Genomic DNA, 15,883 nt, shown 5'->3' with positions numbered 1-15,883 from the left:
AATCCGAGGAACCCCGAGGCAATAACTGTGCAGCATCTTGCAATGGTTTTTTATTGTGTATTGGGTATATAGCAATTCATTTGGTAAAATATAAAGAGTGAAAAATAGGTATCAAAGACACCTATATATTTACAAATTGGAAACAAAATCTAGAGTTTAGAAACAGTAGCTATTTGCACATCTCCAAAATTGTGGGTACCCATAATAGCATGTGAATTATAGGACATTTGTCAAAGTGACTTCTTTTTCACACATTGTCCAACATTTGGAAGGCAGAAATGCACAGAAAGTCCATAGGTAATAACAGTTGCTCTACAATTTTGAGTTCCCCTAAGTCTCCTGATAAAAATGCTACCTCATTTGTGTGGGTAGGCCTAGTGCCCACGACAGGAAACGGGCCAAAACACAACATGGACACACCACATTTTTACATTGAAAACTGACCCTTTTTTTGCACAGTGCGTAGCTGTAGATTTTGAACTCTAGCTCTGCCGGCATCTACAAAAAACCTAGCAAACCTATACATTTTTTTTACTAGGCACGCAGGAGTATCCAGGATGGGGTGACTTGTGTGGTTCTCACCAGGTTCGGTTACCCAGAATCCCTTGCAAACCTCAAACCTTTTTTTAAAAAGAAATCAAATTTTCCTCACATTTCTGTGATGGAAAGTTCTGTAATCTGCGGGTCTATAAAATTCCATCCACCCCATATTCCCTGAAGCCTTCTGATAGAATTGGTACCTCACTTGTGTGGGTAGACCTAGTGCCCACGACAGGAAACGGCCCAAAACTCAACATGGACAAACCACATTTTTACAGAGAAAACAGCTCCTTAGTTTGCAAAGTGCCTAGCTATAGGTTTTAAACCCTAGCTCTGCCAGCATCTAGGAAAACCTATACATTTTTTAAAACTAGACAAGCATGGCAATCCAGGATGGGGTGAATTGTATGGCATGCACAACGTCTGTTACCCAGAATCCCCTGCAAATCACAATCTTTGTAAAAAAAAAACAGACTTTCCTAAAGTTTATGTGATGGAAAGTTCTGGAATCAGCCTGGATCCACAAAATTCCCCCCTCCCCGCATTCCCCAAAGTCTTCGGAGAAAAATGGTACATTACTTAGGCAGGTAGGCCTAGTGTCCAAGACAGGAAACGGCCCAAAAGACAAGGTGGACACACCACATTTTTAAAGTGAAAAATTATCTTTTTTTTACAAAGTACCTAGTTGTAGATTCTGAACCCTAGCTCTGCCGGCACCTAAGGAAACCTTGCAAACCTATACATTTTTTAAAACTAGACATACAGGGAAATCCAGGAGGGGTTGACTTATGTGGCTGTCACCAGGTTCCGTTACCCAGACTCCCCTGCAAACCTCAAACTTTATTTTAAAAAAAACATTTTTCTCACATTTAATTGATGGAAAGTTCTGGAATCTGTGTAGATTCACAAAATTTTATCCAGGCCGTGTTCCCCCAAGTCTTCCGATAAAAATGGTGCCTCACTTGGTGGGTAGGCCTGGTGCCTACAACAGGAATGGCCTAAAATGAAATGTAGATACACCACATTTTTACAGTGAAAAAAGACCCTTTTTTGCCAAGTGCCTAGCTTTGGATTTTGAACCCTAGCTCTGCCAACACTGAGGGAAACCTAGCAAACCTATACATTTTTTAAAACTAGACACCCAGGGAAATCTGGGACTGGCTGACTTGTGTGGCTCTCTCCAAGTTCTTTTACTCAGAATCCCTTGCAAACCTCAAACTTTGTAAAAAAAAACATTTTCCTCACATTTTAATGATGGAAAGTTCTGGAATCTGCGTGGATCCCCAAAATTCCACCCACACCGCATTCCCCAAAGTTTTCCAATAAAAATGGTACCTCACTTACCTGGTACCTAGTGCCCGCAACCAGGAAACAGCCCAAAACGCAACGTGGACATACAACATTTTTACAGTGAAAACTGTCCCTTTTTTTACAAAGTGCCTAGCTGTAGATTTCTTAACCCTAGCTTTGCCGGCACCTAGGGAAACCTAGAAAACCTATCATTTTTTAAAGCTAGAGAGCCAAGGGAATCAAGGATAGAGGACTTACAGGATGGAAGGACTTGTGTGGCTTTCACCTTGTTATGTTACTCAGAATCCCTTCCAAACCTTAAACTCTGTAAAGAAAACACATTTTCCTCATATTTCTGTGAGGGAAAGTTCTGGAATCTGCCTTGATCCACAAAATTCCAGCCACCCTGCATTGCCCAAAGTCTTTCGATAAAAATGGTACCTCAATCTTGTGGGTGGACCAAGTCCCACAATAGACAAGGGCCCAAATCGAACTGAGGAGACATCAAAATGACCTATCACAAAACAACCTGGTTTTGCAGTGGGGGTCACCTTGGTTTTTGGCTCCGTGCTCAGTGGCCATCTAGAGAAACTATCACACCCACATATTTCTGTAAACTAGACACCCGGCACATTCCAGGACGGTAAGGCTTGCATCGACCCCCCCTATGTTTACCAACCATGAATCCCCTGCAAACCTCAAATTTAGCTGAAAATAAAAAAAAATCTCTAATTTCTGTGTGGGAAAGTTGTGGGATCACCAGGCTGATGTAAATTTCCTAACACCCAGCATTTCCCCAGGTCTCCCGAAAAAAATGGTACCTCACTCGCGCGGGTGGGCCAAGTACCCGCGCCAGGCAAGGGCCCAAAACGTACTGAGGCAACATCAAAATTACCTATCACATCACCATCTGGTTTTGCAAGGGCAGTCACATGGGTTTTTGCCCCCGGGTTCAGCAGCCATCTAGGCAAACCTACCAAACCCACACATTTGTGAAAGCTAGAAACCCAGGGATGTACTCAGAGGTATGGATTGCATGGATCCCCCAATGTTTTCTTACCTAGAATGCCCTGCATACCTCAAATTTAGCTGAAACAAATCACATTTTCCACTATTTTTGCGTGGGATCACCGTGCCGGCACAAATCTCCTAGAATACATTGTTCCCCTCACTTTCCTGAGTAAAAGTATACTTCACTTGTGTGGGTGAGGCAAGGGCATGTGACTGGGAATGGCCAAACACAGTGGCATCAAGGGTATAGCACATCGGGAGACCTGAGGGAATGCTGGGTGGTAGGAATTTTGTGTCAGTCCAGTGATCCCACATCTTTCCCTCAAAGAAAGTTGAGAAAAATGTGCATTTTTGCAGATAAATATGAGGTTTTCAGGGGATTCTGGGAAGAAAAACATTGGTGGGCCATGAAAGCCATACCTCTCTGGACTCCACAGGTGTATAGCTTTCAGAAATGTTTGGTTTGGTAGGTTTCCCTAGATGGCCGCTGAGCACGGGCCCCAGAACCCAGGTGAATGCCCTTGCAAAACCAGATCGTTTTGTGATAGGTCATTTTGATGTCGCCTCAATAAGTTTTGGGCCATTGCCTGTCACAGGTACTAGGCCCACCCACGTCAGTGAGGTCTCATTTTAATCAGGGGACTTAGGGGGGATGCTGGGTGGTGGGAAATATGTGTCAGCCAGTTATCCCACATCTTTCCCACATAGAAATTTGAGAAAATGTGATTTTTTCTGCTAAATTTGAGGTTTGCAGGGGTTTCTGGGTAGGAAAACGTTGGTGGTACCATGCAACCCATACCTCCCTGGACTTCCCAGGGTTCCTTAGATGGCCGCTGAGCCTGGGACCAAACACGAAGATGACCCCCTTGAAAAACCAGGTAGTTTTGTGAGAGATGGGTGGGCACCAGTGTTTTTGATCCTGGGTTTGCAGACATCTAGGGGAACCTTAAAAAGTCAGACATTTCTAAATACTAGATACCTGTGGGAGTCTAGGGAGGTGTGGCTTGCTTTGATCCCCCAACATTTTCCATCCAAAAATTTGCTGCAAACCTCAAATGTAGCTAAAATGTTCTTCTAATATCTGTTTCTGAAAGTGGTGGGATCACCGCATGGCACATATTTCCAACCACTCAGCGTTCGCCTCAGTCTTCCGATAAAATGATCCCTTACTTGTGTAGATTGGCCAAGTGTCTATTAACCCTAGTCGTAGTACTACACCACGCTTGCGGAGCGTGCGTAGTTTGCGCTACTACGCAAATTGCATGGAGCACAGTGCAAAAATGCGTAGCGAAGCAGGCATTTTTTGCTTGCTCGCGGTCCTCAACATCGAGCAAAATTGACATCCCTTTGAGACTTTTTCCTTGTTCGCGATCAGCAACATCAAGTTGCCGATCGCAAGCATGGAAAAGAAACCTTCCGGCGAGATTCTCAATGCAGGTAGGTCAGGTTTCTCATTGCGAGTGGTCGCGTATGCTTGCAACCGCTCGTGAAGAGAAACTACCAGTCTGAGTTGAGAAAGCTGCTGCTCAAGTACAAATCTACTTGAGCGGCAGAAAACGACTGCTTGCGCTGTGGAAGATGCCGTTTGCAATGATTGCACAGCGCGGACAAGCATCCGGCACTGCGAACAGAATTTTCCCTACTGCACTACACATTTCACATAGCTACGCATAGCGTGTGGAGTGCGAAGTGCACTTTACTTAGCTACCCATAGCGCTACTACGCAAACTACACCCAGGGTTAGTGTCTATGACAAGGAAGGGCCAAACACGTGTAGAAATTGAGGGGGGCCCAAAGCGGGTCTAAAAGGGTAGTTTGTTTATACGTTTTTAGGCTGATGCTACTTTGTGCATCCACACAAGTGAGGTATATTTGTCCGTGCAGCATGATCCTACAACTTAACCTCACAGAAATGTGAGGAAAATGTGACTTTGAGGTTTGCGGGTAATTCTGTGTAAGAAAATGCTGGGGGATCCATGCAAGCCACACCACCAGCCAAGAGTCAGTACATGCACACAACCATCTACACACACTACCAGCCAAGCACCATCCACGCACACCGCCAGCCACGCACCATCCACAAACACAGCCAGCCAAGCACCATACATGCACACTGCCAGCCTAGCGCCATCCATGCACACCGCCAGACAAGCGCCATCCACGTACACCGCCAGCCAAATGCTATCAATGAACACAGTCAGCCAGGCAATATCCAAACACACCACCAGTCAAGAGCAACCCACACACTTCACCAGCCAAGTATCATCCCCGTACAACCCCAGCCAAGCAGGGCAGACTGGGACCAGCAACCAGCCCTGACAGATTGCTGCTCAACTGGTCCTGGGGGGTGTGCTAGTAAAAAGCACTGCTCCCACTTTTGTTACTGGGGCCTGATATTGCAGAACTGCTTTAAAACCAGCCCCAGTGACAAAACCACTCCCCAAGGCTAGAAAACCGCCCCACCCTTCCGACCCACTGGGAAAATGCCACATGCCCTCTCTGGCTAGTCCGGCCCTGCAGCCAAGCACCATCCATGCACACAGCCAGCCAAGTACCATTCCACGTATACCACCAGCCAAGCGCCTCTCCACACCACCAGGCAAGTGCCAATCTACATACACTGTCATCAAGCGCGAGTCCACACACACCACTAGCCAAGTGCAGGTCCACACACACCACCAGTAAAATGCCAGCCAAAGGTTAGTACATGCAGACCATCAGCCAAACTCCAGTTTACACACACACAAAATCTCCCAGTGTCTAGTGGTTTTCTGCCCCACTTGGGTGTAGATGAGAATAAAAATATGGAAACAGCCAAAATGTGTGCCTAAAAAAAGGGAGCGACCTTTGCCTATGGGTCTTCTCACTTGCATGCCCTTAAGCATATCCCTGGTGCCTAGTGGTCTTTCTGCCCCGCGTGGGGGCAGGGAAGGGGCTATTGCCTGATCCGCCTTCGGGGACAGAAAGTCTTTTTTGGAGATAGGGGCATTAGCACGTCCATTCTCGGCAACCCCTACCCCTACGTATCAATAAAACATCCAAATCTGTTGCTCCTAGTGGGCTTTCTGCCCCCCCCCCGGGGGCAGATTAGGGACTATTGCCCATTTCTGCCTCCCGGGGAGGCTGAAAGGCTGTGGACTATTTATTTTGGGGGTGGAGGCATTGGCATGCCCATTTTGGGCAGCCCCCACCTCCATGTATTAAATAACCAATCCCTGGGGCCTAGTGGGCTTTCTGCCCCCCCCCCGGGGGCAGATCAGGGGCTATTGTCCCATATGCCTCCTGGGGGGCAGAAAGACTGAATTATTTTGGGAGATGGGACATTGCCATGCCCATTTTGGGCAGCTCCCACCCCTAAAAACTATTTTAAAACATCGCTGGTATCTAGTGGGTTTATTGGGGCTACTGCCTCCATCTGCCCTCAAGGGGGCAGAAAGACTGATATTTGCAGGGATGGAGGCATTAGCACGTCCATTCTCTGCAACCCCTACCCCTACGTATCAATAAAACATCAAAATCTGTTGCTCCTAGTGGGCTTTCAGCCCCCCCGGGGGGCAGATTAGGGACTATTGCCAATTTCTGCCTCTCGAGGAGGCTGAAAGGCTGTGGACTATTTATTTTGGGGGTGGAGGCATTGGCATGCCCATTTTGGGCAGCCCCCACCTCCATGTATTAAATAACCAATCCCTGGGGCCTAGTGGGCTTTCTGCCCCCCCGGGGCAGATCAGGGGCTAATGTCCCATATGCGTCCTGGGGGGCAGAAAGACTGAATTATTTTGGGGGATGGGACATTGCCATGCCCATTTTGGGCAGCTCCCACCCCTGAAAACTATTTTAAAACATCTCTGGTATCTAGTGGGTTTATTGGGGCTACTGCCTCCATCTGCCCTCAAGGGGGCAGAAAGACTGATACTTGCAGGGATGGAGGCATTGGCATGCTCATCTTGGGCAGCCCCCACCCCTAAATTCAATTAAACAAAATCCTTGGTGTCTAGAGTGCGTTCTGCCCCCCAGGTGGGCAGATTGGGGCTACTACCCCAAGAGGGGGGGTAGAAAGACTGTACTTTTACAGTGGGAGATGAGGACATTTACATGCCTCTCTTGGGCAGCCCCCACCCCTATTTGCATTGAAAACAAAAACAATCCCTGGTATCTACTGGGCTTTCTGCCCCCAGGGGGCAGATTGGGGGCTACTGCCCCATCTGCCCCCAGGGGGGATAGAAAGACTGTCATTTTGTTGGGAGTGGGGAGTGGGGGTAGTGGTAGGCGCATCTTGGGCAGACCCCACTACTAAATTAATTTAAAACAATCGCTGTTGTCTAGTGGGCTTTCTTTTCCACTGAAGGGGGTAGAAAGACTGTAATTGTGCAGGGACATTAGCATGCCCATATTGGGCAGCCCCCACCCTTAATTCCATTGAAAAAACTCCCTGGTATCTAGTGGGCTTTCGGCCCTCTGCGGGCAGATTGGGGGCTACTGCCCCCCCAAGGGGGGCAGAAAGACTGAGTTGACCCACTTTAATTTGGGTGGAGCAAATGCCCTTGCCCAAGGGTCCACTTCCCCCCTCCCTGGTGCCTAGTGGGTAGATCCCAAGCAGGGATCTACTAGGAAGAGGTACAATTGGAAATGGGAGATTCTCCCCCTTCCAACGATACATCTACTGATTTTCGACATGCTCTGGGGGCTGAGATAGCCCCCTGAGCACATGGAAATCGAAACTAAAATGATCTTCTCGGCTCATTTCAGTTTCGTTTCACTGAAAGGATGTCAGCGCGACGTCTGCACTGATTGTCATTTCAGGGAAACCAAAAAACAGCCTCGGGAGCTGGGGAAGCTAGTCCCCATCTCCAGAGGCTGTTGGGTGGAAAAATAAATCTCTCTGGTGCCCGCACAAGCGGGATCTCAATTGACATGTGTGGGGAAAGCAGGGAGTCGTCCTGCGCACATGCCCACCATGTCTCAGGACGGCTCCCAGCTGCCATGAGCACTGAGAGGGTTAACCATATTTTCTTACCTTTTATAACAACTACTGAAGGGATTTACGCCAAATAACAAAAAGCACAGTCTGCGTAACCATATCTAACATTCTGCTAAATTTGGTGTAATTCCGTCCAGTGGTGCAGGCTGCAGGCATGTCTAAAGGTCCTATGGGAATTAACATGCTAAAATGCACTTTTTTCTGCACCCTTTTTTTCAAATCCTGCTTGACTGACCACTCCAAAACTTTCCATGCACAAAAAGACTCACTATGACACTTTATAGGACCATTTCATGAAGATTAGTCAAATGGTGTCAAAGATACAGGTAAATCACAAATGCTTTTTCAATGGAGACATGATCCATACTGGTGACTGGCAGCAGGCAATATATGTGTGTATATATATATATATATATATATATATATAAACTAAAATTGATCTCTTCCGTTTCACGAGGAAATTGAAACTCCACAAGTACTTTAAACTGAGATCGCATATGAAGGATACATCCAAGCAGGGGACTAGATTGACAGCCACGGATATAGATTGGAGGCCATGGAACATTTGAGAATGGAGCAAGAAAGTAGCCCGTATAATGTTGTGGATATGGATATGGCACAGCGGGTCCTATTACAGGGCATAGAACAAGAAAGACAGGAAAGACATTTCAAGCCGAAGTCCATTTTCGTCCCTCAGTCACCATGGGACGCCATTGATGCTTTTACAGAGGCCATGACTATGGATTTGACCAACCATAGGAGGACAACGAATCCTATTAGCCACAATATCACTGAGCCTCAAAGAAAGGCCCTGCGTGATCTTTTGGGGGACAATAAGATCAAAATAAAGCCCTCTGATAAGGGGGGCAATGTGGTACTGTTGACTAGGGATTACTACCAGCAAGAAGCAATGAGACAGCTGGCTGACCCCAAGTACTATTCAACAACTACCAGCAAGGCCTATGAGGAAAGCATCAATGACTATGATAAACTGATTTGGAAATGGTATAACTTGCATATGCTGGGGAAAGATGAACATCTCTTTTTAAGGAGCAATAATCCCATGACCCCGACTTTTAATCATCTTCCTAAGCTCCATAAGAACTGTACATCTCCTCCAGGCCATCCAATTGTTGCTTCAATCCATGGACTAACTGAAAATATGTCCAAATTCGTGGATTCTGTCCTTTTTCCCCTTGTGACCAGTCTCGACTCATACATTCAGGATACCAAAGATTTCCTGAATAAAATTGCGGATATGAGTTGGGAGTCAGACTATTTATTGATGGTGATGGATATCACCAGCCTTTACACTAACATTGATCACCAACATGGTTTAACTGCTGTTAAGCACTATCTAGACAAGCGGCAGTTACGTTTTGTACACCATAATACCATGAGTCTCGATTTTGTGAAGTTCTGCTTAAATAACAACATATTCCTATTTTGAGAACAGCTTTACAGGCAAACCTCTGGTACGGCGATGGGCACCTGCTTCACTCCCAGCTACGCGAACTTGTTCGTTGGCTGGTGGGAGGAGCAGGTGCCCAGGAGATGGAAGACGGGTCAGGAGCATGGCAGGGTGATACATTGGTACCGCTACATTGATGATCTTTTCATCATTATTATTATTATTATTATCGTGTGGCAGGGTACGACTGGCAACGCAGAGAAGTACATTGAGTATCTGAATAATAACTGTTACAATCTGCATCTCTCAGGGACAATTAGTCGGGTGGCAGTCGACTACTTGGACCTGAGGGTGTATATTGATCAGGGCCAGGTACACACCTCATTATACAGAAAGGAGACAGCAGGGACCTCAATCCTGTTTGCCAAAAGCAGTCATCTACCCAAACTCATTATGAGCATCCCCTATGGGGAACTCCTTAGACTCCGTAGAAACAGCACACAGGATCGGGAGATTGAGAGGGCAGCCCTTGAGTGCCTGGCACGCTTCCGACTTAGAGGGTATGATAATGCATTACTGCAGAACACACTTAGGCGAGTCAGGAGAATTCCCAGGGCAGAATTGCTCAAAAAGAAAGAGAAAGAACAGCCGACGAGCACCACTACTACAGAAAAGGGTAAATTCAGGATGATCACACCCTATTCTTCAGGAGCTAACCACCTCAAGGCTATGATGCATGAGAACTGGCACATCCTGCGCACAGACAGTACATTGAGGGAGGACCTGCCCACATATCCTCTAGTGACCTTCAGCAAAAGTAGATCATTAGGGGATATGTTGGTACAAAGCCATTTTGATAAACCCACTATTAAGTCTAATACACTCAAGGAAATGAGTGGGTTTTACCCATGTGGCCGCTGTAAAGCCTGCGTAGCCAGTAAGAGAGTTCTCCATTATGAAAATCAAGATACAGGAAGATCGATGAGAATTCAGAAATTTCTGACTTGTAGTACTGTTTATGCAGTGTATTGTTTGGTGTGCCCGTGTGGCCTTCGCTACATTGGGAGCACCATCAATCAGCTCAAAATGAGGGTGCTAGAACATCTTTGGGCTATTGATAAGGTAGATCCTTCCTACCCAGTAGCCCGGCACTTTGCAGAATACCATAATAAATATTGCAGCAAACTGCAATATTTTGGGCTAGACTGTATAACTAGCAATGCTAGAGGTGGAGATAAGTTGAGACGACTCAGACGGCTAGAATCGAGGTACATCATCGATTTAGCCACTAAACATCTCGGGGGTCTCAACAGCGGGGAGGAAATGGCCGTCCATCTAGGGAAGTGATTTACATCAGGTGATTGGGCGGTGCGGCTGTTTAGTGCTTAGTGTTCAGGAAAAGTCTGCATAGCGAACTCATGATAGGGGCTTGTTGGATGTTTCATGATGATTTTTTGCTTCTATTATACACAGTTTACCTTTCATTAACTGTATGTACATATTGAATTATTATTTCCATTTCTTCCATTGTTCCTTTTTCATCCTTTTTCTTTCTTTTCTTCTTTTTCTTTTCCCTTTTCTTTTTCTTTTCACTTTCCTTTTCTTTTATCTTATTTTCTTTTCATGGGTAGGACGGTTGTGGGGGTGCATTGATTAATCCTCTTGTAGGATATGATATGGCATAAGATGGTCATCTGTTGCTTGCTCCTAGGAGCACATGATGTAGTGATATTATAGTTTTGATGGCAATTTGTTTGTATATCTATGTATTAGCTTTTAATGAATGTCTCGCTGACTCATGTTTTGCTTCTGGTGGGGTAGACTGACTGTTAAAGGACTCATGCCGATCCACGGCTTGATGTTGTTATAATTTGTAATTTATAAATTTATGCCCATACTTCTTGTATGTGTACCGATTTACGGTACTATTGTCTTGCACGGTGTGCATTTACATATATATATATGTGTATATATATATATATATATATATATATATATATATATATATATATATATATATATATCCTCCACCACTCCCGCCTCTTTGCCAAGAAACGGGTCCGACATATGCGTTTGGACAGGTCAGGTAAAATTTATTTTGCCACAATCCTGACAGGTAGAAGTTCAAAACACCTGGCAGACGCGTTTCGGCGTGTGCCTTAATCATTGCCAGCTTCGTGTTTTAAAAACATGTTGGTGTAGGCAGGGACTTCTCATACTGTTCCTGATGTTTTCGTTGGTGCAAATGCATCCAATCACAGGCAAAAGTTTTTTCTCCTCTGTGGGCAGTATTCGCTAGGCATGCTGGTACCTGAAGTTCCATAGTCAGTAAGGGTCCCACACGTAGCCAGTTGCATGGCCGCATTTTCACTTCGCGAACTCCAATACAGTGATTGGTCCGTGCATACAGTGATGCCCCAGCTTGTTGTCAGCCCAGTGAGTCTGCTCATCCACCGCCACAGGGACCCAGGTAGCAAAAGAATTCACTGTCGCCGTCCAAATCAGCAGCGTGCTGCCGCTCTCTCCCCGAACCAGGAACAGTGTCTTGGGCGAGGGGGCGCCGCTTTGTGCTTTCAACACCAAACACCACAAAGATGTCGACTTTAAGCGGAGCTCCAGAATGAGAGGCGTGCCGGTCTTGCAGCGTCGACTGCTGCAAACATATCCTCCACCACTCCCGCCTCTTTGCCAAGAAACGGGTCCGACACATGCGTTTGGACAGGTCAGGTACATTTTATTTTGCCACCATCCTGACAGGTAGAAGTTCAAAACACCTGGCAGACGCGTTTCGGCGTGTGCCTTAATCATTGCCAGCTTCGTGTTTTAAAAACATGTTGGTGTAGGCGGGGACTTCTCATACTGTTCCTGATGTTTTCATTGGTGCAAATGCATCCAATCACAGGCAAAAGTTTTTTCTCCTCTGTGGGCAGTATTCGCTAGGCATGCTGGTACCTGAAGTCCCATAGTCAGTAAGGGTCCCACACATAGTCAGTTGCATGGCCGCAGTTTCACTTCGCGAACTCCAATACAGTGATTGGTCCGTGCATACAGTGATGCCCCAGCTTGTTGCCAGCCCAGTGAGTCTGCTCATCCACCTCCACAGGGACCCAGGTAGCAAAAGAATTCACTGTCGCCGTCCAAATCAGCAACGTGCTGCCGCTCTCTCCCGGAACCAGGAACAGTGTCTTGGGCGAGGGGGCGCCGCTTTGTGCTTTCAACACCAAACACCACAAAGATGTCGACTTTAAGCGGAGCTCCAGAACGAGAGGCGTGCCGGTCTTGCAGCGTCGACTGCTGCAAACATATCCTCCACCACTCCCGCCTCTTTGCCGAGAAACGGGTCCGACACATGCGTTTGGACAGGTCAGGTACATTTTATTTTGCCACCATCCTGACAGGTAGAAGTTCAAAACACCTGGCAGACGAGTTTCGGCGTGTGCCTTAATCATTGCCAGCTTCGTGTTTTAAAAACATGCTGGTGTAGGCAGGGACTTCTCATACTGTTCCTGATGTTTTCATTGGTGCAAATGCATCCAATCACAGGCAAAAGTTTTTTCTCCTCTGTGGGCAGTATTCGCTAGGCATGCTTGTACCTGAAGTTCCATAGTCAGTAAGGGTCCCACACGTAGTCAGTTGCATGGCCGCAGTTTCACTTCGCGAACTCCAATACAGTGATTGGTCCGTGCATACAGTGATGCCCCAGCTTGTTGCCAGCCCAGTGAGTCTGCTCATCCACCGCCACAGGGACCCAGGTAGCAAAAGAATTCACTGTCGCCGTCCAAATCAGCAGCGTGCTGCCGCTCTCTCCCCGAACCAGGAACAGTGTCTTGGGCGAGGGGGCGCCGCTTTGTGCTTTCAACACCAAACACCACAAAGATGTCGACTTTAAGCGGAGCTCCAGAATGAGAGGCGTGCCGGTCTTGCAGCGTCGACTGCTGCAAACATATCCTCCACCACTCCCGCCTCTTTGCCAAGAAACGGGTCCGACACATGCGTTTGGACAGGTCAGGTAAATTTTATTTTGCCACCATCCTGACAGGTAGAAGTTCAAAACACCTGGCAGACGCGTTTCGGCGTGTGCCTTAATTATTGCCACCTTCTTGTTTTAAAAACATGTTGGTGTAGGCAGGGACTTCTCATACTGTTCCTGATGTTTTCATTGGTGCAAATGCATCCAATCACAGGCAAAAGTTTTTTCTCCTCTGTGGGCAGTATTCGCTAGGCATGCAGGTACCTGAAGTCCCATAGTCAGTAAGGGTCCCACACGTAGTCAGTTGCATGGCCGCAGTTTCACTTCGCGAACTCCAATACAGTGATTGGTCCGTGCATACAGTGATGCCCCAGCTTGTTGCCAGCCCAGTGAGTCTGCTCATCCACCGCCACAGGGACCCAGGTAGCAAAAGAATTCACTGTCGCCGTCCAAATCAGCAGCGTGCTGCCCCTCTCTCCCCGAACCAGGAACAGTGTCTTGGGCGAGGGGGCGCCGCTTTGTGCTTTCAACACCAAACACCACAAAGATGTCGACTTTAAGCGGAGCTCCAGAATGAGAGGCGTGCCGGTCTTGCAGCATCGACTGCTGCAAACATATCCTCCACCACTCCCGCCTCTTTGCCAAGAAACGGGTCCGACACATGCGTTTGGACAGGTAAGGTAAATTTTATTTTGCCACCATCCTGACAGGTATTAGTTCAAAACACCTGGCAGACGCGTTTCGGCGTGTGCCTTAATCATTGCCAGCTTCGTGTTTTAAAAACATGTTGGTGTAGGCAGGGACTTCTCATACTGTTCCTGATGTTTTCATTGGTGCAAATGCATCCAATCACAGGCAAAAGTTTTTTCTCCTCTGTGGGCAGTATTCGCTAGGCATGCTGGTACCTGAAGTCCCATAGTCAGTAAGGGCCCCACACGTAGTCAGTTGCATGGCCGCAGTTTCACTTCGCGAACTCCAATACAGTGATTGGTCCATGCATACAGTGATGCCCCAGCTTGTTGCCAGCCCAGTGAGTCTGCTCATCCACCGCCACAGGGACCCAGGTAGCAAAAGAATTCACTGTCGCCGTCCAAATCAGCAGCGTGCTGCCGCTCTCTCCCCGAACCAGGAACAGTGTCTTGGGCGAGGGGGCGCCGCTTTGTGCTTTCAACACCAAACACCACAAAGATGTCGACTTTAAGCGGAGCTCCAGAACCAGAGGCGTGCCGGTCTTGCAGCGTCGACTGCTGCAAACATATCCTCCACCACTCCCGCCTCTTTGCCAAGAAACGGGTCCGACACATGCGTTTGGACAGGTCAGGTAAATTTTATTTTGCCACCATCCTGACAGGTAGAAGTTCAAAACACCTGGCAGACGCGTTTCGGCGTGTGCCTTAATCATTGCCAGCTTCGTGTTTTAAAAACATGTTGGTGTAGGCAGGAACTTCTCATACTGTTCCTGATGTTTTCATTGGTGCAAATGCATCCAATCACAGGCAAAAGTTTTTTCTCCTCTGTGGGCAGTATTCGCTAGGCATGCTGGTACCTGAAGTCCCATAGTCAGTAAGGGCCCCACACGTAGTCAGTTGCATGGCCGCAGTTTCACTTCGCGAACTCCAATACAGTGATTGGTCCATGCATACAGTGATGCCCCAGCTTGTTGCCAGCCCAGTGAGTCTGCTCATCCACCGCCACAGGGACCCAGGTAGCAAAAGAATTCACTGTCGCCGTCCAAATCAGCAGCGTGCTGCCGCTCTCTCCCCGAACCAGGAACAGTGTCTTGGGCGAGGGGGCGCCGCTTTGTGCTTTCAACACCAAACACCACAAAGATGTCGACTTTAAGCGGAGCTCCAGAACCAGAGGCGTGCCGGTCTTGCAGCGTCGACTGCTGCAAACATATCCTCCACCACTCCCGCCTCTTTGCCAAGAAACGGGTCCGACACATGCGTTTGGACAGGTCAGGTAAATTTTATTTTGCCACCATCCTGACAGGTAGAAGTTCAAAACACCTGGCAGACGCGTTTCGGCGTGTGCCTTAATCATTGCCAGCTTCGTGTTTTAAAAACATGTTGGTGTAGGCAGGAACTTCTCATACTGTTCCTGATGTTTTCATTGGTGCAAATGCATCCAATCACAGGCAAAAGTTTTTTCTCCTCTGTGGGCAGTATTCGCTAGGCATGCTGGTACTTGAAGTCCCATAGTCAGTAAGGGTCCCACACTTAGTCAGTTGCATGGCCACAGTTTCACTTCGCGAACTCCAATACAGTGATTGGTCCGTGCACACAGTGATGCCCCAGCTTGTTGCCCGCCCAGTCTGTCTGCTCATGCACCGCCACAGGGACCCAGGTAGCAAAAGAATTCACTGTCGCCGTCCAAATCAGCAGCGTGCTGCCGCTCTCTCCTCGAACCAGGAACAGTGTCTTGGGCGAGGGGGCGCTGCTTTGTGCTTTCAACACCAAACACCACAAAGATGTCGACTTTAAGCGGAGCTCCAGAACGAGAGGCGTGCCGGTCTTGCAGCGTCGACTGCTGCAAACATATCCTCCACCACTCCCGCCTCTTTGCCAAGAAACGGGTCCGACACATGCGTTTGGACAGGTCAGGTAAATTTTATTTTGCCACCATCCTGACAGGTAGAAGTTCAAAACACCTGGCAGACGCATTTCGGCGTGTGCCTTAATCA

This window comes from Lissotriton helveticus, chromosome 12 (assembly GCF_964261635.1).
Source record: "Lissotriton helveticus chromosome 12, aLisHel1.1, whole genome shotgun sequence".
In the NCBI taxonomy this organism is placed as follows: Eukaryota; Metazoa; Chordata; class Amphibia; order Caudata; family Salamandridae; genus Lissotriton; species Lissotriton helveticus.
This window is presented reverse-complemented; position numbering follows the sequence as displayed.